Below are 27,107 nucleotides of genomic sequence, written 5' to 3'. Positions count from 1 at the left end.
CCAGGTTCCAACCCAGACAAATTATGTCAGAATCCCAAGGAGTGGGCCCAAAGCATTAGCTGTGTTTAACTCCCCAGGTAATTCCAACTTGCAGTCAAGGTTGAGACTCTGCTCCAAAGTCTTTCTCTGCACATACCACCCTTACTTCACAACTCGCTTCTTTGTTGCCTCACTCCTTACTCATCCAGCAAGACACAGCTCAGCTATTCTTTCTTCCTGTGAAGCATTTCCTGAACTCAGCCAACCTAGACTGGCATAGGGTCATGCATTGATTTTCTACTGCTGCATAACAAATACCATAGATTTAGCCTAAAAAACCACTCATTTATTAGCTCAGAGTTCTGTAGGTCAGAAGCCCAAGCACGCATGGGAGTGTTCTCTACTCACAGTGTCCACAAGGCTGAAATCAAGGTGTCAATCAGCCGTGTCTTCATCTGGAGTGCCAATTAAGGTGAGATCCACTTCCAAGCTCCCCTAGCTTGTTTGCAGAAATCATTTCCTTACAGTTGTAGAATTGGGGTCCCTGTTGTCTTATTAACTGGCAGCCAGGGATGGCCCTCAGCTTCTAGAAGCTACTCTTGAGTCCTTGCCATATGGCCTCCTCCGGCCATCTCACACTTCCAATATGGCAGACTTCAGAAAGGGGCCAGTTCCTGCAAAGGGTTCTCCTGATTAGTTCAGGCCCACCTGGAGAGCCTCCCCTTTGATTAATTCAAAGTCAACAGATTAGTAAGCTAATTATAAGCGTGCTATCCCATCATATTCATAAGTTCTTCACAGGCTCCAAAGGAGGGACTTGTACCAGGAGGTGGGAATCTTGGAAGCCATCTTTGAATTTTGCCTACCAAGTACCCCTTCTATGGCTCCCAGAAGTCCGTCACCACTATTTCTCTAGACATTGACTCCTAGGAGGATGGGGACCATGTCATAGTCCTATTTGTCTGCTCAGCATGTATAACTCAAAGCATGGAATAGGTACTTGTTCACCAAGAGTTTACTAAGTATTCATGTGGTGCATATGCATAAGTCAGACCTTTTGCATATTAGAAAATAGAGCAAGCACAAATTTAGATAAAAGCCTGATCCAGGGTCTTAGGGAAGATGCAACTAATTCAATAATCTCAAAAGTTAAGAAAGGGTAACTTCAAAAGCAGGCTAATAAACATATAAGAGTACTTTTATTTTCCTTTGAAGATTTTTAATTAATTTCATTGTTTCTAAAATCATTGTTGTCTCAAAATATGTATGAACTTTTTTTCATATTTATTGCCTTTGAACCCAATGCCTACTTTTCCATTTTGCATCCTTATTTTGATGGCTTGAAGAATAATTTTTCCCTCTATTGGCCAATGTGCCAAATACATCATTCATATGATGTACAATATACATGCAAATTAATAGTAATTAATTGATCTTTACATTATGATCATAAAGTTAATTGTGTAATGCAGTTATTCTACCTTGATGGTGCTTGGCACAGTGAAGAATGGAGACTTTGGCATTTGCATCGCATTTCCAACACCCCTAGCCTCTAGCCTTGGATAAGTGACCTCTACCGTCTCAGTTTTTTCTTCCCTAAAATGGAGATGGCAATACCTTTTTGAATGTAGGTATGGAAGAATTCGAGATAAGTTGTGAGGAACTGGTGCAGAAAAATAGTGATAATTGTTGATTAAATGCCAACAATTTTCCCTATCCCCATCCTACCCAATCTTGAGACATTTACAGGGAGAAGGGAAAGTAAATTACTTACTTCCCCCTCTGTTTATAGGAACATGTTAGGAGAAGAAGATCCACCTACCTAAACATTTAATCTGATCTAAAATAAAGATAAAACTGTAAATTCAAAGCTTATTCTAAAGCACATTGTTGACCAAAGTCTGAAAGCGGGAGACTGAGAAAAGGGTAACTCAAACTACTTCGTATAAAATTAAACAGGAGAAATTGTTTCCAACTATACTGCTGTTTGGAAAATCTTTCTCTTCTGTCATATAGCTCTAGACCAGTGCTGTCTAACAGAAATATAATGCAAGCCACATATGTAATAGAAGCTACACTGAAAAGAGTTTTTTAAAAAGTGTAATTAATTTTAATAATATATTTTACTTAATATATATAAAATATTGCTTCAACATATAATCAAAATGAAAAATTATTAATGAGCTATTTTACATTTTTTTAAATGCCAACTCTTCAAAATTTCACACACATTTTTTTTCATTTGTGACACATTTCACTTGGAACTATCCACAATCTATGGGCTCAGTAACCACATGACATGTCTGTAAGTGTGTGTTTCTGTGTGTATATTTTTGTCTATGTATATGTTTTAACCTAAAGACTCTTAAACCACAAGCAAAATGAAGGATATATTTTCCCTTTACACAAGTGAAAACGAACCTGACTCAGCTCACCAAAGTTCACCTTGGACCCTATGCTAGACTTGAGTGCTCTTATGACATCTCTCTCTCTCTCGCTTTCTCTCTTTCTCCTCTGTTCCCCTCTCTCTTTCCCCCCATCTCTCTCTCCCTCTTTCTGTCTCTCAAAATGTGCCTTCAGGTAGGGAAACAAGACTAGGAATCCGAGCACCGATAAGGACTATCCCTGTGAAGCGTTTGATACTTTTCACTCTATGAAAAGTCATATTAAAATCTGGGTTTTTTATTGTTTTTCTCATCTCCCCTATAATAACCTCTAGTTTCCTCCCAAACTCCTATTAAGGACACTGGCTTTGTTCTAGTGTAGTGGGGAATTTTACAGGAAGGGAAATAAAGTATGACCTTCCCCATGTCACCTCTCTGCTGAGACCAGAGTATCATTTTGAGGGAGGAAATGGTCCTGAAGTTCCAGACTTGACCAGCTGCCCACAGCAGGCCTAGGAAGGATGGGAAAAGAGAGCAAGAGAAGAGAAGCAGCTGCACTAGAGAGTCTATCCTTTTTCTCTGGTGCGTTATAAGAATACCCTTAAAGAAGAGGCGAACACTTGGGCTACTTCTTTGTTTTTATTGATATTTAAAGGTAATTTATACACTTTTCTCAATGGAAGGAAGGCGATTGGTCATATGGATGGACTAAGAATCTGTGATGTTGCCCAGTGATAGGCCAAAATTCTTATCTTAACTCTTCTTAGACTATGACAGACAGCTTTCTGCACAAAGTCTGATTTGATAGAGCAACAAAGTCTCCATGAAGAATATGGAGACGCCAGGTGCTCTAGAAATAGTCTGAGAGGTACAGAATGTAAAATGCTTGTCCAAGTACCCTGGCTGGCAATTTCTGAAACCTTTCTCGGTGCAGGACCCTCCCCACACACATACACACGTGGACACGGAACACGCATGCCCAGGAAGAAGAGAGACAGAGAAATATTACTGTGAATTAGGTAATTTAGTAATGTCTTGACTTTTTTAGGCTACTAGGTTTCCATTTCCTCAACTAGAGCAGTGTTAATAACGCCCTAGGGATCCAATCAAAAAGAGAAGAATGTACCATGCAAAAACCAAACCAAAAAAAAAACAAGCTTCTCTAGCCATTGTGGTCTGACCCTGTGGGAAAAACACCCCACCAAATACATATGCAGTTTCAATCAATACCCTAACCTTGAAATAATTCAACGTGCTATTTGATAAATAGCATGCACGTGTGGGTATATGAACACACACACACACACCAACACACACTAACACATAAATATGCTCTTCATATGTAGAGATGAACCTACTCACACAGATGGCTCCTGGTGGATACAAAAGTCAGACGAGAAGGCCACTGAGAGGCCAAGTGTCCTGTCCACATGCAAAGGCCATCCTTTTATCTGCAGCTACAGCTGCTATTCTCAATGCCTAAAAGAGATAGGACTACCCACAGACAAAGCTGTTACCAAACCTCCACCCAAGGACTTAGAATCCCAAGGAAAAAAGGCTTTGACCTTGTCAAAAAGATACTTGGGAAGATGCTAGATCAGAAGGAAGAACTTTCCGCATAGCTTTTGCAGAAAACCACAATTTTAAAGTATTAGTCATAATTAATGCAAGAAGATCCTCTCCTTGCAGGCAGGTAAAATCAGGCTAAAGTCATTTCACTAGTGATCAGATAGCTGAAGTCTAGCTAATGAATTATGTTGCTGCAGTAACCGGAAAAAAAGAAGATGAAACTCTGTGATCCACTGTGAAAACATTTAGGGATAAATTTGAGGTTCCAATTCACAGAACATATCTGTAAAGTTTATTATAACTCCAAAGTTGCCGGCTTAAATTGTCTTCTTCCTGAAGATTGGAGTGTTTAAATTGCATAGAGATGGAGAAAGACGCATTGTTTCTCACCAAAAATGGAGCTCAATTTCAGAGAAGCTAGTTCATAACTTGAATTATTCTATCTAATACAAGTTACCTTCCACAAAAAGATAGTGTAAAGTGTAGCAATTGCAAGTCATGTTTACCCTCTGTCAAAATATTTCTCAGATTCTTTCAGTTAAATATATATTCTTGATCTCATCTGTGTCCCTGCTCTGTATAAAAACTGTATTTCCTGTGCTTTAAAATATGAAAGTTAAAAACACCAAGAATATTTCCACGTCAGTGCATTTAACTGATTTTTAAAGTTCTACCTTATTTTTTTCCATACAAGGAATAACCAAAAGTGTTAACTTATTTGTATAATGCACATTTAATGAATATAGTCTGTCCATTTTATGAGTCCAAGTAAATATCTTTAATATAATAAGTAACTATATAGTAAATATATATACATGTAAATATATATTTACTATATATATGTGTAAATATATATTTATTATATATACATATAAATATATATTTACTATATATGATATTGTCATTAATATGCAAATATATATCTTTATTCATCTATATACTATTCATATGTAAATGAATATGAATATTCACATATGAATGATGGTCTTTATAAGAACAGTTTTGAAAACAAAAGAAGATATTCTAGAAATATTTTAAGGGCTACTGCCAAGAAATTAAAGTACCTAATTTTAAGAATTATCACAGTTTCATAAAAGAATAACCAGGGAAATTTTGAAAAGTAAGAGGCTGGTCTAATCTATTCTACCAGCTATTAAAACATATTAAAAATCTACCATAATGAAAACAGCTTGGTATTCTAATTGTTTGTTTCTTCCCTTGAATACGTTTCACCCTTAGGTGGGATCTTCAGTCTCTATTCTCCATGTCTGGTGCCTATCTCATGGTTTTCATTTATTTGCTGCATCTTTCTCTTTTTGAAAGAAACCCTTTGGGGAGTTTAAGAAAAATAATGTAGGCTACTCCTGAAGTTGTCTAGCCTCAGTAAATTCCCTTTCCCTGTCACTACTGAGAAATAAACACTTTGCAATTCATAGAGTAAAAGCAAAGTACCTGATGTTCCAAACACTTCACACAAGTCAGCATGGAATATCAAAAGTGTTAGAGGAGGGACTTCCCTGGAGGTCCAGTGGTTGGGACTCCGTGCTTCCACTGCAGAGGGCATGGGTTCAATCCTTGGGCCGGAACTAAGATCCCACATGCCCGAGGCACGGCCAAAAATAAAATAAAAGTAAAAAATAAAATAAAATAGATTAAAAATAAATATATCTATTTAAAAGTGTTAGAGTAGCAATGCATCAACTCTTTGAGTGCCAACCAGAAAACACAGTGCCTGCATGATTCAGCGGCAAGCCAATCAGAGGTCACCTACCAGAGCAGGCTGGTCATAAGTTTCAGTTCCCAAAAGCTGGTTAACCTGCCCTCAATCATGTAATTAAACCTGTTGTGTTCATCCCAGTTACCACCGAACCTTCATATAATGTAGTACAATGGATCGATTTGGTAAATACCAACAAGCAGGGGATTGTCATCATCAATGACTTTATTCTACACCAAGCTCTCCATCTCCAGGCCTTTGCACATGCTGTGTCCTCTGTCTGGAACATACCTGTTGCACCCCTGCCCTCTCTATCACCCTTTCCTTAATATTGTCGACTCACTGTTTAGGTTTCTTTCAAATAATATATAATTTTTTCCTGCATGTGAATTTAATTTCACAATTCTTCTTCAATCCCAGTGCAGATGACTCACTTCAAAGCCTTTCCTAGCTCCCAAACATTATGTTAATTGGTTATGTAAATTGTCACTCCTCTCTTCAGAGATAGCACCTTGTGCTTCTGTTTATCGCAGCTCTTATCACCAGAAAATGTGTGGGCCTCTTTGTTTCGTTCTCTCCCCCACTGGACTGTAAACTTCAAAGGACAAGTACAAGGCAAGTCGTAGCTAATGATAACTTCTCAGCACCTAAAACCAAAACAAACAAGCAATTCCTATTTTAACTTCTTTGGGAATGTAATGACATTAAAAACTACCCTTGACACTAAGGGTACCTACAAAAAAAAAAGGATATGCCACAAACTTTATCTTAAAATCCATCCACTTTTTCTATTTTTAAAACCGTAACCAAGCCACCATCCCCTTGCACCTGGGTTCTGAGGACCCTCCTTACTATCACCCCACTTTCCATGTTGCCCACCTTTACTTTTAAAATGCACATGGGATCATCATGTCACTCACCTACTTAAACCTTCCATTGGCTGTCCACTGAACTTAAGATATCAAGTCCTAAACGCGACCTACAAGGTCGGGCCTATCTGGCCCCTGCCCACCTCTGCAGCTCCAGCTCTTTCTACTGAACCTACAGTTCACCAAGTGTCTTCCCAGCTCAAGTGTTGTTCCTGATCTACCTGGGCTATTCTCTGTCCCTCCCACCCCCTCAACACAACCTAGCCCCACCTGAATGACCCATTCTCACCCTTCAAGTCTCAGAGGCCACTCTCTTCCTCAATGTGAAAGCAGCCTTGCCTGTTATATTCTTTCAAGGAACATGCATTTTTTTTCCTTCAGAGCATCTTTTCCAATTCATCATTGTATTCCCCTAGTAAACTTTAAGTTCTATGAGGGCAGGGATCACACCTATTCTCTTCACCACTATATCCACAGTGCTCAGCTTGGGACCTATCTTCTAGTAAGTTCTTGATATGTGCTTTGAATGAATGAGTGGGTAATAAAGATGGAAAATGCAGGAAGAGTTCAGAATAGAGAGTGGAGACTGAGAGTCAGCCCTCTCCTGCCAGAGGAGCTAGCCCCTGATTTGCTCTGTAAAAGATGTGGTTGGGTTAGAAGAGTGATTTCCAGATTTCATGAAACAATTTTTTCTAATGGAGACTTACAGAATGTTGCCAGCTCAATTTTTCCATGTTACATCATTAAAACCAAAAATGATTCCAACTAGAATAACTATTATTTTGTTTAGAAAGATATATTTTAACACTAAAAGCAGGGGGGGAAAACTTCAAAGTAAAGGACAGTTCTTTAAACTGGATGAATCTAGCCTTATGCGAAATAAATCATCCTGGGGTGTGTGTGTGTGTGTGTGTGTGTGTGTGTGTGTGTGTGTTTTCTGGTTTCCCTTCAGGAAATTCCAGCAAGGACTGGCTCAAATCCATGGACCAGCCCTTGCTAAACACTGACCTGGATGAGAGGAGGGGATGCAGAAGGCAGACAACGTCCCCAGGAGTGCTCCAGGCACATTCAGGAAACAATAAATAGATAGCCAAGATGCAGGTTTCGTGAAAGAGGAAATGATGACTAGATAAAGAGTGGAGGCAAAATGCCTGGACCATTAAACAAAAAATGCTCCCTTTCATCACGCTTGGCTCACACACAGAAATACCAGTGTTTCCAATAGGAGGAGAGGCCGAAAGGAAAGGGGGAGGAAAAGCCACTCAGCTGTTGAGATTGAACGTCTACTCTGTGCCCGCACTGGATGGGGGCAGAGAGAAAGTAGGAGAAATACCTGCTGTGCTCGCTTCAACGGGGGTGGGGGGACAGTGGGACAGGATGAAGGGCAGTGAAATAGCAGTGCACAGATTCAACACCATCAGAGAGGCTGGAAGTAGACACAGAGTGTTCAAGTGTATAATTACAGAGAAGAAAATGAAAGCTACAAAATAGCAAGTGGGAGTGACCCCATTTTCTGCTCTCCTAGCACATGGGTTCTGGCCCCCACCCAGGCCCTAGGTGCCCAGTGATTTAGAGGAGGAAGGCAGAGCTCCCCGGGTGGGGAACAATGAAGAGCTCCAGAGTAGATCTTTGACCCGTGTTTCCTCCTTACTGCATCCCAAGCCCTGCATAGTTACAGAATGTAGAATCACCCAAGGCATCTTCACCTTCTTTTGGACAGTTCACCTCAGCCCCATCCCCAAATATAGGACAGATTATCACATTTCTTCGTTGTTACACAGAAAGGGGGGATTACAGTAGTTACCAGCCACTCCCATTTATTGAGAATTAGAAAACAGACAAATAAGGGGAAAATCAATCTGAAATAAGATTATCAACTCGACCCAAAGTCAAGATTGAAATTCTGATTGACCAGCATTAATTTTACTATTCAATGTTCTTTGCCACATTTGAAGCTTTCCATTTTCAGAGAAATCTTCCATCCTTGAAGGTCCATAATGCAGAATAAAGATGTAGTTCACTTTGCCCTAAATCTCTTTTTTTCCCTAAATCAATTATATTTTAAAGCACTTCCAGCGTTTTCTATTTACAGGAACTAATGGCTATGCCAAGGGAGTGATAAGCCAGTGTTACAGTGTTTATTTTGAATGTGCATAGTTGTGGATGCTGAGATATGGTGTGGGTCAGTCTGGAGTCCCTCCTGAAGCCATGGACGCCAACATCATGAAGCCCTGCTCCTGGGCCATTCACTGTGCAGCGATTGCTCCTGGAACTTACGTCCTTTTGTAAAGCAGAGTGCTTTGTGAATATGGATTACCACTCCTCTGTTCATTCTTTGCCTCTGTTCAGAATTTAGAATATTGAGTGTTCTTCAACCAGCATACAGGCTCTCCTTTGAGCATTAGAAGACTTGGTTTCCAATTCTTCACTCCTCCACTCTCTTTGATATACAGGTGGCCTCATTTCCAACTCATGGCAACTAGGATGATTGCAAAGTCCTCAGCCTTTCTTGGAAGAAGGCATCATAGAAATACAAGTTCATGCTTACCTGTTAGTTTTTGTTCAGCGTTTTCCTGAGTCTCTGAAAATCCTGTTTTCAATAATGCAAATATATTTTGGATTTGCACCTCTTTTTACATAGGGTCTTGTACATCTCTTTATGTAGGAAATTTAGAACCAAATTCCTACTCCAAATGCTCCTGGAGGAGCAACTATTGAGGCTTGCTTGATTTCAAACTATGTTTCACATGAATTGACTTAAAGTCTTCTAATACGAAAGAATAACAAATAGTATTAAATATTTCAAGAGGTTTCTCATAACACTTGAGGGGAAAAAAAATGGTATGAAACAAGTACCCATCAACTGAGGAATGGTTGCGTAGATTCCATGCTGTGGAATATTGTTATGCAGCTGCTATAAAAAGAGTGATTTGAGTGTGTACTTAACCAAAGGGGATATTCGTGCTATGTTACTATTAGGTTAAAATGAAAACAAGTTTCAGAGAAATTTGTACAAGATGGCATCATTTTTGTAGAAAGCAAAAATACATATGCATAGATGTGTTTGTACATGCTGGTATGAGCACAAAGAAAGGTTTGGAAAAAAGCACACCAAACCTTTATAAGATTGGTCCCAATGAAATGGCAATGGATGTAGAGGATGATAACTTTTTCATTATCTATCTTGGTCCTGTTTCACATGTTACACCCAGTACATGTTACTCATAATTATAAAATAGCATAATAAATACAGTTTAAACGGAAAACAGTTGTCTTATATTGTGGGTCTATAATAAAATCCCAAAGCAGGAGAGTTTGTCTGATTAGGAATTTGGGAATTCTGGTTGCTCTATAGGTAACAGCTCAAAGATCGTCTACATTTAGACAGGAACAACCTTAATTTGTATGCCAGTTTTGGCCTGGAACATTCTTGGGGATGATTGAATGCTGCGGCTTTCAATACAAAGAAAGGAGTTTTGACACCAGCTAAGCATTTCCCAGCTCCTGCTCAATGATACTTTTCCCCATGACAGGAAAAATCAGAAGCTTGTAAATCATAACCAGGATATTCAGAGAAAATTTCTGTTCTTGGTTTTCTCTGCCAATTATCTGTCCACTGACAAAGTATTAAAAAATAGTATAAGTGATGTGACATTTTAAGGAGCAAGAAAAATAACAGACACGCCTGTAGTAGGCTGCCAGGTGCACGGCGCCTTAGCACCTTTACAGTCTTGTCAGGAAGTGAAGTTATGACACTAAGTTTTCCTACAAGAGTCTTCTTTCTCTGTGGACTGCTGATTCCTACAAATGACTCTGTGGTGCTTCCCCTCTTCCATGCCATGATCTATCCCCCGCCGACCGTCCCATTTCCCGGCTCTTCCCCCTCACACAGAGATACAAAAGTCTAGTTATTTCACTTCCTTCCTAGATGAACTGCAAATACTTATGATTTTGCAAAAATGAAGGAAGTGCTCTCTAAAATTCTCAGCAATGGCATGAGACATTCTGTAGTTTCAAAATTATACTCTCCTAGAGTTCTGAGACTTAATAACAATGGTACTCCAAGAAAGAGCAGCTAGCTACCAGGTTCTTCAGGAGGATTAAAACGACTTTCAGAGAGGTGCTGCATCACAGAAATTCAAGTTTACTGGATAATTAATCATAACCAAGTTAAATGGAATCTTTATCCAATTTTTACTTTATTCATATATTAATGTCACCTTGCCCTATTCCAGAAAACCCCTTTAGACTTTTCCCTTTTCTGGCTGAGACAATCGTATGCAACTCAACAGTTTACAAAGTCAGATTGCCACATGATCCATCCTTTATTCTAACATTTTTCTCTCCTACCATCACTCATCCAGTGTTCTCTCTTGCTCCTACCTCCCTTTCTTTTATCCCTTTGATTTTCCCCTCTGTGCCTTGTATTACACTCCCTCACAAAGGTCTCTGTTTCTGCCATCCCTTCTTTCTGAGGCAGCACCATCTTTGTCTCAGATTCAATGATGTCCTCCAACAGGCCAGCCTGGATTGGGGTTCTGGGTTGACAATAAAGCTCTGATGCTGAGGTAGAGGAAACTCTCACACAAAGAGAGGGCTGTGGCCATGGAAAAGGCACTATGGCCAAGTTGGGGGATTGAAATTTCATTTCCTTGGAGGGGGATGGAAAAGAGGTTGTAATATGGAATCAGGTTTCCCTCACCAAAAGTCCCTACTTCAACTCTTGTAGATGTAATCACAGATATGCTTACATTTGCCTACAAATTTTTTAAAACCTTCAAACATCTTATATAAATTCATGTGAAAGGCAATAAATGAACAAACAATAAAATAATAATAGTTATTCAAGAGATCCTTCCAGGTGTTGAAAAAGAGAAGAGAAGGCATAGCTGAGCTGGTAAGAGGTTACTTAGTGGACTCCTGCAGAATGGGGGAGAGGCTGGAAATAGGGGCATTCTGTCCTAGCCTCTGCTCCTCTGCTGTATCCCATCCCCTAACCCACTTCACCCCGAGAGTGTCCTTAGAAATACTTGACATTGCAGGCAGGATCCTGAGACAGGGAACTGGAGAAAACCTCAGCCCTTGACCTTGGGGTGTTTCTAATATCACTGGTAGTTGGATCAAAGGATCCCCTCCATGACCCTTTGGTCAATTATTAAACTCATAAAAATAGCATCTTCTCAGAATTTGAAAAAGAATAGATACATATATATGTAGAACTGAATCACTTTGCTGTACAGCTGAAACCAACACAACATTGTTAATCAACTATGCTCCAATATAAAATAAAATAATTTTTTAAATAAAAATTTTAAAAAGTAAAAAAATAGCGTCTTCTCATATCTTGGTTTTCTAGCAATGAAAACAAAAGTGCTATTTTTTCCTGAGTTATCTAAGCTCCAAGAATCAAGTGATCTATATTTCGAATACAGAGGTTCTTTATTATCAAACAGTTGTTTTTAATTCAGGAATTATTCATTTCATTTTTATTTGGGGGTTATATGTATAAAACCAGAATTATATATTTAAAATCTTAATGGAGTAATTATTCATGCAAGTCACTGAGATATTTGGTGAAAATGTACTATACTCTGAGCAGGATAATCTTCCTTAACTGCAGATGGAGGAAAGTTGTAAAATCTTAAAAAAAAAAAAAAATGTATTTGGTGAACAGCTCCTGGGTATGTGGGCCAATCTCAGCCAATTAGAGGCTATTCATTAAGGCCCCAAAAGTGTTGCCTGGGTAGCAGATTAATAATGGCACAGACCTCTTTCAGGTTTCATGACAGGGCCTATTCTTTGCCAAATGTATCACATTTGAGAGTCTGTAGCCTGTTAAGGGTATTCATTAGGAAAAATAATTATAATTTCCCAAGTTTTAGGGATTTTCTTTTGAAATTCCCCACATTTCCACTAAACTCCAATTTCTTGATAACTTTACAAGAAAACAGTGTAAATTCACTAACTAGTAACCCTTTAGAAAACATTTTCTATTTATTGTATTAGCAAATAATTTGATAAATTTGAAATGCTGCTCACAATTAAAGCCATAAGTCATATTTTTCCACTTTCTGAGTTTCCCTCTTCTCTTGCCTTCTGTTTTCCCTTTGGCTAAAATAAGAGAGCAGTCTGAGGTAATTTGAGGGGGGAAGCTGAAATTGAATTTGATTCTCTGTTCTAAATTTTCCTTTCTTTTTGTTCTTTCTCCGTCCTCTTTTTTCTTCCCTGCCTGGCTTCCTCCCTTCTCTCTGTCTCTCCACTCCACCGCTGTCCTCATCACAATCAAATGTTTCCTGTCACTGCCCCATGTAAGCTGCAGTAGCAAAGTCCTAGGTACTAGGAGCTGGGCCCCAAAAGCATAACACACCTTCTCTGCCCTCCAGGAGCTGGCAGCTCAATCAAGAAGACCAAATATACACACATATCTTCTTGCCCTCGTTCCTTCACCCTACAAACATTTATTGAGCACCTACTTTGTGTCAGGCGCTGTGTTAGGTGATAAAAAAAGACTCCACCCTAACAACAACAGCCAAAATAAAGTAGCTAACACAGCAAAATACAATAATCACCAAATGTCCCATAGACCAAAAATGTTGTGGAAGACCAGAAGAAAAGAGGTTTCAAATAGAAGGGATCATAGAACCTAAACAGAACAGATAAGATAGGAAACGGTAGTCCTAACTCTATGAATATTGAAATCTCCTCTATATAAATAAAAATGAATTTGAAATTTGAGCTCTATATGCCTTCTCTACCATACATCAGATAGCAGACATATTTTTGTGGTTGATTTGGAGTTGGAGATAAAGAACCTGAATCCAACGACCTGAATTTAAGTTCTATCTCTGTTCATTTAGCTAGCATTAAGTATGATTTAAAATTTTAAATTGCATCGTAGATGGTAAATATTATTTGTCCCTAAAATGCTGAGTGATTTTGCTAAATTTCATTTATTTGTCCTCAAGAAAAGGCATTTATTAGTCTTTGAAAAAGAGAATTATTGAGAAAGGAGGTAATAGCATCATTTTTAGGAGTCTCTATAGTACAGCAAAACTAAAGGGTTTGTATTTACAATAATTAGCAGACCCAGAAAAGGAATTCCAACTGTGAATGTACTTATGACATTTTTCTTTCTCACTCATAGGTGGGAGACTAAGTGAAATGACACATTCTTAAATATCACCGCGCGCACACACACACACGTGTGTGTGTGTGGTGATATATATATATAAAATCACCAGATACTATGTTCTTGATGTAAAGATAAGTTGTTTTAATTCTGACTCAGCCTCCATCCAATATTTTTTCAAAGAGTCCTTGTATAGTTTTGGAGCTAATTATTTACCAAGTGGAAATTGGAGAGGATTCAGTCTGGAAGAAGTCCATTTTAATGTAATTGTTCTGGTGTTTAGCACATCCTAGTGTTTGTCATCTGTTGCTCTTGCTTTGCATTCAAAGGGTTTGGGATATGATGACCTTTAAAAAAAAAAAAAAAACCCTACGGTATTGTGTAACACAGCCCCACCTCATTGTAATGCAGAATGCATAGCTTCCAGTGTTTGCAACACTCTGAAGCCAGTTCCTTTCACACTGAAAATAGACACAGGGCCAATGTGAGTGCACACTTTTTTTTCCAGCTCCACTAATCTTGCAGCTGACATCTTAGCGAACAATTAAGCATTCAAGAAAGTTTACGAAATTTAAAGCCAAATTGCCAGCCACTCCCTACTGATAATCTCAATCACATATTTTGCCAAAAATTGCACCAAGAAAATATGGTCACTTTAAAGGGACAAACTCAATCATTATTCAGCAGCAGAAGCACCTGGACCCACCCAGTCTGGCTATTTCACTTATTAAAATTCTTTTTTGTTGTTGTTATTGTTGTCATTAGAAAAAACAAAGACATTTGGGGGAAACCCCATGAGGGCTTTACCTGAAATTTTTGTCATTTATTAAACATTAGATATTTATTTTAAAGAGATCTATAAAGGCCACAATGAATCTCCCACACCGCTTTCTTTAGCAGATTATATGTAAGAATGTTAAATATAAGAGGTTACTAGAATTTTCCATTCCCAAGGGGGTTGTAAAGAGATTATCTTCAAATTCCAATTTAGGAGAAGGGAAGAGAGATCCTTTCTCTGCTGTTTCTTCATAGTCACAATGCATCGTAAGAGAGTTACACAGAAGTGTTTTCTGGACCACAACTTCCCAGTCTCTACCACCCAAGGTTGTAGCCTCACACGCAGGACTATGTGGTCCTGAAAGTCATTGATGGGGGTCTTTGGAGGAATAGCTCTTCCTGGCATTTCTCTCACATGTTGGGATAATTGACAATTCTCACCTTCCCACCTCTAAGACTACACTATAATACATGTCCCAACTCTGCCCCCAGTCACTTGACCATTTTCTACGATCATTTCAAAGTCAGCCAAAGCCAGCCCATCATTGCCGACAACCCTCAGTGGCTCCACTGTCCCTGGCATAAAAGTGAAATCACTACTCGGGATTTCTGGCTCCAGCCCTTCTGCATCAGACACGCAGGTTGACGGAGCACGGAAACAGCAGTCGGAGTACGAAGCACTTTCTGGATGCCCCTGGGTCCCTGGTGTGTCTGTGAATAAAGTTCTTATAACATTTTCACCACCTTTGCCATTTCCAGACTTTCCACTGCTCCTCTCCTCAAGCAGGCCCTCCTTCTCTTCCTTCAGATCTCAGGACATTCTCTAGAAGGTTCTTTATCATCTACTCAAGTCCTTGATGCCACCTCAGAATTTCAGCAGCATGTTATCTTAAACGTTAATTACCATTTTAGGCAGAAATCTTTTTCTCCCCAACTAAATTATAAGACAAGATAAGGACCCATAGGCAGTGTGTATTCCAATGCCTGGGAAAAGGCATTCTTGGTATGTCACAGAGCTTTATTAGTGGTATTTTTTAAAAGGTACACCCTGAATGGGAGAACAAATACATGGCTTCAAAACTGCTGGTCTTGGAGTGACCTGAAAATTTTCAATAGAAAATGATGTTAAAAATGTGTGGATGGGCTTCCCTGGTGGCGCAGTGGTTGAGAATCCGCCTGCCAATGCAGGGGACACGGGTTCGAGCCCTGGTCTGGGAAGATCCCACGTGCCGCGGAGCAACTAGGCCCGAGAGCCACAACTACTGAGCCTGTGCTCTGCAACAAGAGAGGCCGCGATAGTGAGAGGCCCGCACACCGCGATGAAGAGTGGCCCCCGCTTGCCACAACTAGAGAAAGCCCTCACACAGAAATGAAGACCCAACACAGTCAAAAATAAATTAATTAATTAATTTAAAAATGTTTTAAAAATGTGTGGATTGTGGACTGTTCGCTGGCTCTTCACGTACGGAATGGACTACGTGAAATGAAATCAGGACCAAGGTCAAGTATCATCATTCTTCAATCCTGACTCTGTCTGTGGTCTTAGGAAAGTTAGTGTATCTTTACGTTTTTACAGTTTGCCCTTTTGGGGAAGAGGAAATTAAAATGTACCTTTCCCAGAAATACAGTGACACTTTATAGTTTAGGAGAAGTATTTAACTAATGGGAATCAGGCTCATAAAACAGAAACAAGATTGACTGATTCTGATTGAGTTGATTTCACTCTATGACTAACTGCCTCCCCAGATTGGAAGTTCTCAGTGTCTCCATGTGAGTTGCAATCCCTGTCAGTTGCTTAGTTCTTCACAGTATCACTGAGAGAGAGAGACTGTTCCAGGCGATGTAGCTACTGCCAAGGCATCAAAAGATTTTATCTTTTTAAATCTTTCTCTACATTCTGCATGTAACAATTTATTTGTTTTTTTTCACAAAATACTTACAGAGCTCTAATGGCATTAGATACCCGACATTCAATAAGTTGATGGCACTTGGTGGCACTGGCCTCCGAGTATTCAATGAGAATACTGTTTGGTTCTTTTTCATTTTAATTGCTGGAATGGCTGTGGATATAAGTTGCTTTGCACAAAAGGGTGACAAATAATGATGAAGGACACCAGAGTGCTCTCGTGTGTGGCTTCGTCAGGAAGGAGAAAAGAGATTATTGCAGCTGAACTGATCACATGGAATCTGCTGGGCCTTCCTTCTCCCCCCCCACCCTGCCCCCATCGCCACCACGTCCCTTGACTGAAATGCATTTCTTACGGGCTAGGAGGGATCCAGCTGAATAACACACAAAAATTGATCCTATTAACAATGATCTTTAGAATGTTCAAGGACATAACGCCGCTTTTGTGAGGTTCCAACATAAGCATCTCCAATCCTTAAAGGAGCAAATTGTTTCTGGTTCTGTCATTTTCTTCCTAGGGAACTGTTGCCTCAAAACAGAGCTGCTTTGGGTAGAGAGGCGGGGAGGGGGAAAGGAGGGCACAGCCTCCAGTTTAAAACAATGCTCAGGCCGGCCTTCCTTCCCAGCAATGGGGACGCCACTTGTATTTTTAATTAACGTTTTAATCCTTTAAAATCATTTAATATTAGGCAAATATGTTAATGCTGCAAAATCAATGCTAAGAAAACTGTCAGCAGAGATAATAGGTAAAATTATTTTATGATCTACCAGGTTTTCAATTGTTCTTTTGTTAAAAAAAAAAAAAAAACTCTTCATCACTTTAACAGAGAGTCTGAGCGATCATTAAGGAAAGAATGAGTCTGTGTCCCCTATTACTGAACATCTATGTGCCTGATGAAGTAGATATTTCAACCCCCTTTCCCGGTGGCAAAGTGGCTTTTCTGTTCGGTAGCACTGAGGGAACCTGGGTTCCTTCCCCCCCCCCCAGGAGTTACTCCTTTTTTCCCTCCCCTTCCTTCTGTTTTAGGGAATTGCCTCTGCTACCTGAGAGGCTGTTTTTCAAATACCTGCATCTGTGCCCTCCCTGGGCCCTGCTTCCCCCACTCAGTGTACCTACTCTCGGCAGCCAGCCTTCAGGCCCTCACGTCTGTGACCCTTGCCACCAGCCCTCGCCTCCAAGTTTCTTGGGTAGTCTTCTTATTTCAGCCCTTAGAAGCATCCTGTGAAAGCCTGTGACTCCTAACAGGATCGATAACTGCGTGCATATTGCACAAATACCTCAGCAGTGGGATGCGGGCTATTTCGAACCCTGGTTTTAGATCTTTCAAAACAGAAACACTCTCTCTTTCTCTCTCTCTCTCTCTCTCTTCTTCATTCTTAATCAAGCTGTTACTTGCAGGCATTTTCACTATGACACAGGGAGCCTTATACACAAAACTGTGGACTTTCTGGTCATAATATGCTGCGGGTGCTTCCAGAATCCAGAGACAATTCACTGATGAGTACGGATTAAGGTTGTGGTTTTGAACTCCTCTCAACAGGCACTTTATGAATAACACCAATAGTGACAATTCTCTGTTAAAAGAGAATGCCTGTAATTAGGCCTTGGACACACATGTTAATAAGTGAGTTTCAGCTATGTCTTCCCACAATAGAGGACCCATCATTTCCATCGGGGAATCAGAGGCAGAGAAATGTTGTCCTTCATTAAATTCTACTCTTTCTGTGGTGGCTTTTTAAGTTCTGCAAAATCTGGACAGCAGAAGATTTGTTTGGAAGAAGGGCAGTCTCTCTACACCCCTCCCAAGCCAAATTCTGAGAATAGGAAAAATGATGGGCCTTAATCATTTTCTCTAACCCAGGGTCCCTATGTGTAACAAAATAGCTTTCTATTGAAGGATCCAACAGTGGGGGAGGATTCAGGTCTGTGTACAGATGAAATGAAGCCCCCAGGGGCAGGCAAGATGAGGTTTAGTATCTTAGCGCTGCAAGAATTTTTTTAAAAAGTGGAAATTAGATAACTAAGAAGAATCTGATTGGAATTGAGAGGCTAGCACTCAGATTTAAGAAAACACCTTCCCATCACACCCAAGTCCTCTTCGCTGTGGTGTGAGATGGTATAAAAGCTTTCAAATGGAAACCACTTTTTATCCTGAGTGACCAGAGTTCATTTCCGGGATGACCAGTTTCAGGGTCTCCAATTATCTGCCACAAAGAATATTTTATGTTTAAAAAGCACATATATACAGTTGCTGATAATGAGTTAAGTGGCTTGTTTGTACCTTGTTCATTTTTATGGTTTATTGAGAGAGAAAAATTTAGAATGAAGGATTTGCTGTTGGTAGTCTTCTTATTTCAGCCCTTAGAAGCATCCTGTGAAAGCCTGTGACTCCTAACAGGATCGATAACTGCGTGCATATTGCACACACACCTCAGCAGTGGGATGCGGGCTATTTCGTACCCTGGTTTTAGATCTTTCAAAATAGAAACATTCTCTCTCTCTCTCCTTCATTCTTAATCAAGCTGTTACTTGCGGGCGTTTTCATTATGACACAGGGAGCCTTATACACAAAAATGTGGACTTTCCAGTCATAATATGCTGCTGGCGCTTCCAGAATCCAGAGAGCTGGATGGACATTCCCAATTTCCATATTCTAAAGTAGGAAGCATGAAAAGACTTTGTCAGCTGTAATAAACACCACGACAATGAAAGATGTCACCAGCGTCCACTCTCATATTGCTTGGGTCAGACACTTTTCTTTTTGAAACAGAAAACCTGGTTCATTGTTGAGGCTGATGCTATATAGTTTTTAACAGGCTCTTTCAACACCTGATGGACTCAACGGAACCAGAATGTTTCTAGTAAGTGTTTCCATAAGATTTCCTTCTAAGTGTAACTTTCAATTCTTTTCTACCAGAAAAACACAAAAAATACAAAAAACTGTTGCTCTGAATAGTTTAAAATCGTTTTTATTGAAAGTGGGAGGGACAGGTCTTCATGTCAGGGACAGGACTTTTTGGAAGCTTCTGAAGAGTCCAACATCTTATTACGCCCATGTACAGTGGGAGGGAAATGGAGAAGTTTGAATGGGCTCCGAAAGAACTGTTCTTTGTGCATCTCACTCTCTCCTGATGCGGTATGTGTTCCAGGAAAGAGGACAGGCACGGAGACTAAACACAAAAATCAAAATGGATTTTACTCCGCCTTCAGTACACAGCACGACACAAAAGTCCATTGTGCTATGAGATAACTGCGAAGATGAATGGAGTTGGCTGTCACGGAGGTGGCTGTGGGGCCGGTCTCTATTGGCTCACGGTCCGGGGCTGAATTCCTTTCTGGTTCATCAGGGTCTGTTGGTACCACAGGAAGTGTCATGATCCTTTTTTTCACTAGGGCCAGATGGTGTCCTTTTTGAGGCCTTACTAATGCCCAGTTTTCCACATGTAAAACTCCTGGGAAAATGACCTAACTCACAGCTGCTTAGTGAGGCTTGAGCAGATCTTTAGAAAGACTTCTGTCAAGAGCAAGGAGATTGTACCACTAGCAGGATAAAGGGGGAGGCTGTGGCCAGAAATGTATCAATTACAAACTATTTTTAAACTGCTATCATAATTTGCATTGTGATTTGCACAATGTATGTCTTCATAGGCGGTGGTTGAAAGGCTGGTTCACGAAAGCTGCTAATTGCTAGAGATGCTGATTGTTTTCCTAGCAGAAGTTTTACCTTCCTTGAGAGCAGATGGCCTGAATAAGAAGAGAAAATGTGGTCCAGAAGGGTCGGGAAAGGACAAAAAGTGAAAGATTCCCTAGATAGCTGCAAGGAGCCTGGGGAGAGGGGAGGGACCTTGGTGTTAAAAAGAGCTAGAGAAAGTGGAAACTTTTGATGTATGTGGCTTGTGTTTACCAATGAATTGAATGATTCCCAAGGGCGGACGACTGCAGGTGTGATATTCAGAAAGCAAGATGCCTTTCTATTAACTGAGTTATAGTGAGAAGACATCCAAGTTGTTACAGGGGTCAGAGAGATTCACTGAAAGTTACTGTAGGATTTTCTCCCAGCCCAGAGAGCATGGATAATAATTACCTTTGGGATAAAGCTACTCTTAAGAAAGTCTTTGAATCCTTGCTTATTTTTGTGTGTTGTATAGTAGTTGATTCTTGCTTCTTTGTGTATTTTTCCCTTTGTGGAAATTTTTTTTAAATCTAGATTGTTGTTTTTGACTTGTTTAAAGGGGCCTTTTCTAGCCTTTAGAGTTTTCATTACCATTTTAATCAATGTATGACAAATGACAGATTCTTCCTGTCATGTGTGAATAGTATGTTGAAGTTTTTTCAAAAAATCTAAAGCCAGGTACAAAATAGGTTTGTAGTTTTTTATTCCAACCTGTACAAAAAAAATTTAGTACCATCTCTTTGCAAACGAGTGAAGTATCAAATAATTACCATGGGGATCTATTTCTAAAAAGTTATTTTTTTCAAGTGTATAATATTTATACAAATTTGCTTAATTTTTAGGTCACAAAAATCTAACAATGTATTACTGGGGAGGAGAAGAAAAACTGATGTGAAACATTTGACGTGCTTTCAATCAAGTGCCTAACAGTAAGTCTACTAAAAGAAATGTCTCATTCGCGTGTTTTAAACCTAGCAATAGCTGCGTAGCAAATGGTAGATCAGTAACATGAGAAGGAAGCAGTACCTTTGCAATTTTTATTCTCTCTGAGATTTTGGATAAAAGCATACAAGATGGTGATTAGCTATCTTTACTGCTCAGAACCTGAAAAGCATCAATATCCATAATTTGCAGATTACTGACTTAATTGTTCATGAACATTTCACAGAACCTTGCCTCCCTTATGTAACTTATTATGGCTTATGCCTGGATGTGAATTGTCATAAAGTAACGCAGCATCCATAGAAAACATTTTAGTGAGAGGCTGCCAACCTCAGAGGATGAGTGATATTTCGCTCAAGTGGTACCGGTTTTGTTCACACTTAAAATGCCCAGCTCCACGGGGAACTGGTATGTTTAGGACAGGAATCTGACAAGGTAGCAGAGAAGGAGGGACATTCTCCTCTGGTTAGCAACCAGCAGCATTAGGACAAAGACCCCAAAACTTTAATTAAAGGCATAATTTGCTTGCTTGTCTTTAACTTTCTCCTTAAGCAATAATACAGCTCACTAGAAATAGTTTCAAATATAATTCTGCTGATTAGTATTGGTTTCTCTTTTGTTTTAAAAAGGAGAATAGACGCAGGTATCCTGTGTACACGTAGGATCCATGTTGAGCAGCTAACGAGCCCTAGAGATAGAACCAGGATTCCTCCGCTGGGTCAGTTACACGCAACCAGGCTTTTAGCAGAAACTAGCCTTCTGTCTCCTTCCTTTCATGGGCAGGGTTACGTTTTGTTGTGACACAAAGAAATCATTCCCTCCCTTGCTCACAAAGGCCCACAGGACTAGCTCTCCTTTATTACTGCTCTTTTCTTTCTCTGAATGCTATATTTTTTTATTTACATAAGAATTCTTGTAGATGTTTTATTTACATATGTATTCAACTCATTTTGGATGAGTGAAAAGAAGAGAGGGAACCCTAAACCCAAAAGCACACTTTTACAATGACTAAAATCCATCTCTGTGGCTGTCAGTGTCCCAGAAAGTAACTCTAATCTTGCTTTCGCCTTAATTGTTGAGTCTTACTCTTCATATCTTGGGTAGAAATTCGGAAGGTATTCAGGGTCTTTCCAAGCTTCAAGTTTGATGCTATGTAGTCTTGCTCTGTGGAGATGAGGAGGAAGCAAAGGGTGTCATGTGAAAAAAGGTCCTCTAACTTGGAAGATACTGTTCAGTTATTACAATGGATCATCAGAGAAAGAAATAATGATGTTGAGCTCCAGATGAGTGACCATAATACTTTTATCTATGAAATTTTAAGATGTGACTGGCAAAAAGCAAAGGATATTCTTTTAAAATAATCGAAAATTAATCTTTAACATTATTCACGATTCAAATAAATTCTGATCTTTGTTTCAAGAGTATCCATTCAATCTACAGAGTTTGGAAATTCAAATGGTCAGTACAATGTTAACTGATAGCAGAAACTAGAGTCTCTATATATTTTTTTTCACTATTATAACTTCTGGGGGGTAGGGAGAGACTCCCTTACTGAAAGTTTTAAAGTCATTTCTCAAACAAAAGACCTAGTAAATCTTGAAAAAAATCCCTTCAGTTAGTTTTCATGTCCCACATTGTGGGAATGTGCAAAATATACATTTTCCCATTTTTAAAAGGTGTACTAAATAAATCATCCTTTTTGCCCCCTCAGGCATCGCATGTGTTGAAAAGAATCGCTTCTTAGAATTTACCCTATGAGTTATTGGAATCTCCCAGAGGAAATTTTACTCACTATTTTTTGTTGTATCAAAAAATATTAATTGGAGCTCCTACTGTATACAGGTAATTATGTTAGACATGAGCAGTATAAAAAAGAATCAGACATAGACCCCCTTCTCTGATGTTTGTGGGATCCTGTGATGACAAGCCAATTAGGGACAGACAGTATAAAGATTGGAGGAAGTGGAAGGACATCCTAGATATTAGTATCCCATCACATCCTTTTCCTCTCCTTTAAGTTCTTGAAGATTCTATAGAAGCCTCAATGTACAATAGTTCAACAAACACTAACAGTTGTTGATTAAGTTCTAGCACTTGATTAAGTTGAGTGGCACTCAGCGTGCCACTAAAAAATGTCACTTGATTCCTTCTTTATAATATTCCTGGACGAGGCTGCTCTCATTGCTGCTGCTGTTATTTAATCTGTTTTCTGGATTACTCCAAAATCTTTATACTAATTCAGATTGTAAAACTACTTTCAGTTCATTAAAATTGCAGATTTATTATTCCACTCTGGGCTGTGAAAGCATCTGGAACCTAGGTCACCTACTCGGTCTTCAGATCATGCATCTGTTACTAACACATTCACCTGCAAGTTAGCTAAGAAAGACCAGATGACTATGCAGGTACCCCCATGACAAGAGCATCATTAAGAAGGAAGGGATTATAAATCCATAGCTTTTGAAGTTGGAAGGAAATTTCAAGATCATCCAACAATTTCATTCTACATAGGAGAAAAATCGAAGGAAAGAAAGTACTTTATCTTACTCATCAACAGTACCTGAAACAGTAAAATAATAATAAATAACATAAAGTTTGTGTCTGGCATAGGGTTAACAATTCTGTATACATTATGTCATTCTTATCATAAAATCTGAGATGGTGCTAATTTCTATATTTTTGCAGATGAGAAAACTGAGATTCCTAGAGGTTAACTAACGTACTCAAGTTCCTCAGTCAGTAAAGAGTGGAGCCTCGTGGCAAATCTGACTCCAAAGCCTAAATCCCTTTTCCCACCCATTATTACTATCACATATGATTTTACACTAGATGCAAATAAATGGGTTGAATTTATAGTATTAGGATTTCCTGGTTGATGTACTCAATGAATGTAGAAAGAAAGAGGGACAGAGGGCCAGAGTGAGGGAGGGTAGAAGAAAGAAACCTCATTCAAAATATCCCTGAGCGCCATTACTTCCATGATTTCTAATCTGGGTCCTTGGCTTTCAGTCCAATATTATTATTCTTAAAACCAGGTTCTACCAGATTATTATTCCATGACTCTTAATTAGTAAACTCAGAAGATTAAGTAAACTGCATCAGAATAAAAGTTATTACATAACATAAAAAGATTCCTAATGTTGATCTAAAAGTATTAACATTGTTACCTCACCAGGCACTGGAAAAATCACATGAAAACCTCTGCAGTTGTATAAACATTACAAACTTTAAAATTCAATAATCTAAATATACTTTACAAATCAAATAGATTATCTTCTTTGCAATGGATAAACATTTTACATACATTCATTAGCTAAAGGTAATTAAGGAAAAGCCCACTGGCATAAATATTTCAGAATTTATTTCTATCTATGAATGAATGCATTTTTTATTTTTGTTTTTCATATATTTGTAAACTAATATTTTGTTTTTTATACTTATTCTAGTGTACATGCATAAAATATGTGTAGTATATTGATCTTTAAAAATAAAATCAACAGATTTTTCTTGTAATTTTTCATGATACAAGCTATGTAGCATATTATATACTATACATTAGGATTTCACTACAGGGACTTCCCTGGTGGTGCAGTGGTTAAGAATCCACCTGCCAATGCAAGGGACACGGGTTCGAGCCCTGGTCCGGGAAGATCCCACATGTCACGGAGCAACTAAGCCTGTGGACCACAACTACTGAGCCTGTGCTCTAGAGCCCGCGAGCCACAACTACTGAGCACGTGTGTCACAACTACTGAAACCTGCACGCCTAGAGCCCATGCTCTGCAACAAGAGAAGCCACAGCAATGAGAAGCCCGCACACCGCAATGAAGAGTACCCCCGCTCACTGCAACTAGAGGAAGCCCGCGCACAGCAACAAAGACCCAACGCAGCCAAAAATAAATAAATAAATTTCTTAAAAAAAAAAAAAAAAGATTTCACTACAATGTAAAGCATTGATGAGCACTTTGTCATAAATAATTGGTTTTTCTCCCCCTCAGGTATGACTTATAAATTTTATAATGACTTATAATTTTGAAATTATCAAATAGATTTCAAATTCACTATTATTGTTATTATGTTTAAACTACTACTTTAAAACGCATTACTGTTGTCATTATTTAATAATTAACTCTATACCCTGCGTTAAGTACCTACTATGTGCCTGACCTCAACCAGGAACTACAACATAGTCTAATACAGGAATGAACGTTAGGCTTCTTTTTTTTTTCCTTTGGGGGTTTATTTGCTGGTTCTTTAAGAATTCAACATTTTAAGTCTCTAGTGACTTAAGGAGAAAAGCACAAAACCAGCAGCCACTGTTTTATCAACTGTTTCAGTTCAGACTTTATCTCAAACCAGATTTTGGACAAAGTTTTCTTACTGAGTACACTTAACTTATTTGGTTTTATAGACTTAAGCTAGAATGCTTCCCTGTGAAAGAGGAAAATGTTGCTTGAACTAAGATAATTCTGGAACATCTGATCCATGAGACTATGCATTTAGAAAGCATTTTATGAAGTCAGACCAATAGTCCTGGGTAATTTCTAACTCCATCCATATTTTTGTCAGATATTCTCCACACAAATTTTTGCATTCTTGTGAAAGCAAAACAAATATTTTTCCTTTAAATAACTTCTTAGGTGACACTCTTTAACAGGATTAGAAAAACCTTAGCTCTAATTGTGGCAGTTAGAGGATGGGCCAGCTTACATCAATTATACTCTGTGCAGAGGACTACGTAATGTGATGGAAACAATCATGCCTAAAGGTCAATGGAATTGAGATTTCTTCACCTAAAAAAAAAAGAGAATACTGGGGAAGAGGGCTAATGATTAATTATCTTCAGGAGTATGTGCAGTGTTAAGGAAGAATCCAGATGCATTCTTCTTTTCAAGTAAAGATAAAGAGCAAACAGACTGAAATTTCAAGAAAATTTAATTAGAGATAAGATATAATGTCTTGACTATAGGATAATGAAATACTGTAACAGGTTCAATAAAAAGGTGTTTTGAAAACTCTACATTGATTAAAGGCTTTGATCCATCTAGAAGCAAAGAAGTAAACCAGACAAACTCAATTCAACAGAATAATTATGTAAAATACAGATCGTCTGCCAATAAGTTTCTCTCCTAATAGAATCTCAGGGAAAATTTTTTAATTTTATATTAATGATATCTACAGGCCTTTTTTCCCCTCTCATATTACATGTATTACTATTACCAGCAATCTGGTCAAGCTATTATTGATGAGTGCCTAAGGACACAAAATTTGACCATAAAAGTTTACTTTCTTGCTGACCATGTAAGTGGAAGCTCCTTTGATGTAGCTCTGATTTTTATGTAGCTTATTAGTAATTATAGACTCCTCCCTAAAATCCCCATGTTGGAAGGTCTTTGTGACTAAAAAGAGCCACAGATTGTTCCATTACTTTTGGGTCACATGATTCCAAAGATGGTGTAAACTGGCAGTGATGTTGTAGAGCAACAGTTCTCAAACTTTTCCACCCATAAACTCTTATAGCAGTCAATGTCTAGTCAATAAAGCAGAAACGACTCCAGGTATTTTAAATATCAGCATTTTAATACAAGGCGTGGATTACAGACTAATTGGAGGAACTAGAAGAATAAGAATATGAGAAGGAACTAGAGGGGTACAAGGCATTAGAAAGTTTTTACATAAAGATTAGGAAGTTGCTACCATCTCTTGGATGATGGCCATGACCCCACACTCACTGCTGGGTTCCCAGGAGGCATGGCCTCTGCAGCCGCCACTGCTGTTGAAATCACACTGCTGCCACAGGTCAAGACATCAAGAAGTCTGAAGTCTTATGGAGGCTTCTGAAATTAGTGTTGTTGCTGCTGAAGCTGATAGCCATTTGCAATAATTCCCAGTCACCCACAACTGCTGCTGATGAAAACTGATGGAAAGGAAAAATAGCTTTTTCCTTTTCCCTTACCTTCCAGTGAGGCCAGTGCATCCCATTGGCCAGAACCTAATAGCTAGCTAGATCAAAGGAACTGAGAATATATAGTTTGCAGACTTCCAACCCTGACAATACAAAGGACTATATAAATGGTGAGGGTGGATCCCAGCGTATGCTGATACCTAGCACAGTGCCTGTCACCTAGCTTGTGCCCCAGGGATATGTATCAAATGAACGA

At 39.0% G+C, this 27,107-nt stretch overlaps 1 protein-coding gene across 6 annotated transcripts in view; it reads left to right on the top strand.

The window, feature by feature from the left end:
* The window catches only part of LOC309667153 (uncharacterized protein), a 727,466-nt gene extending 702,514 nt beyond the window's left edge, over nucleotides 1-24,952 (top strand). For all 6 annotated transcript variants that reach the window (XR_014267557.1, XR_014267558.1, XR_014267559.1 and 3 more), the window contains one exon: nucleotides 20,847-24,952. The gene's annotated coding sequence lies outside the window, so the exon portion shown is untranslated. The remainder of the gene's footprint in view (nucleotides 1-20,846) is intronic.
* The last annotated feature ends 2,155 nt before the right edge of the window (nucleotides 24,953-27,107 follow it).

Source organism: Balaenoptera physalus (genome assembly GCF_965194825.1).
Source record: "Balaenoptera physalus genome assembly, chromosome: 9".
Lineage (NCBI taxonomy): Eukaryota > Metazoa > Chordata > Mammalia > Artiodactyla > Balaenopteridae > Balaenoptera > Balaenoptera physalus.
Note: the sequence above shows the minus strand (reverse complement) of the source record. Positions and strands in the feature narration are given on the sequence as shown.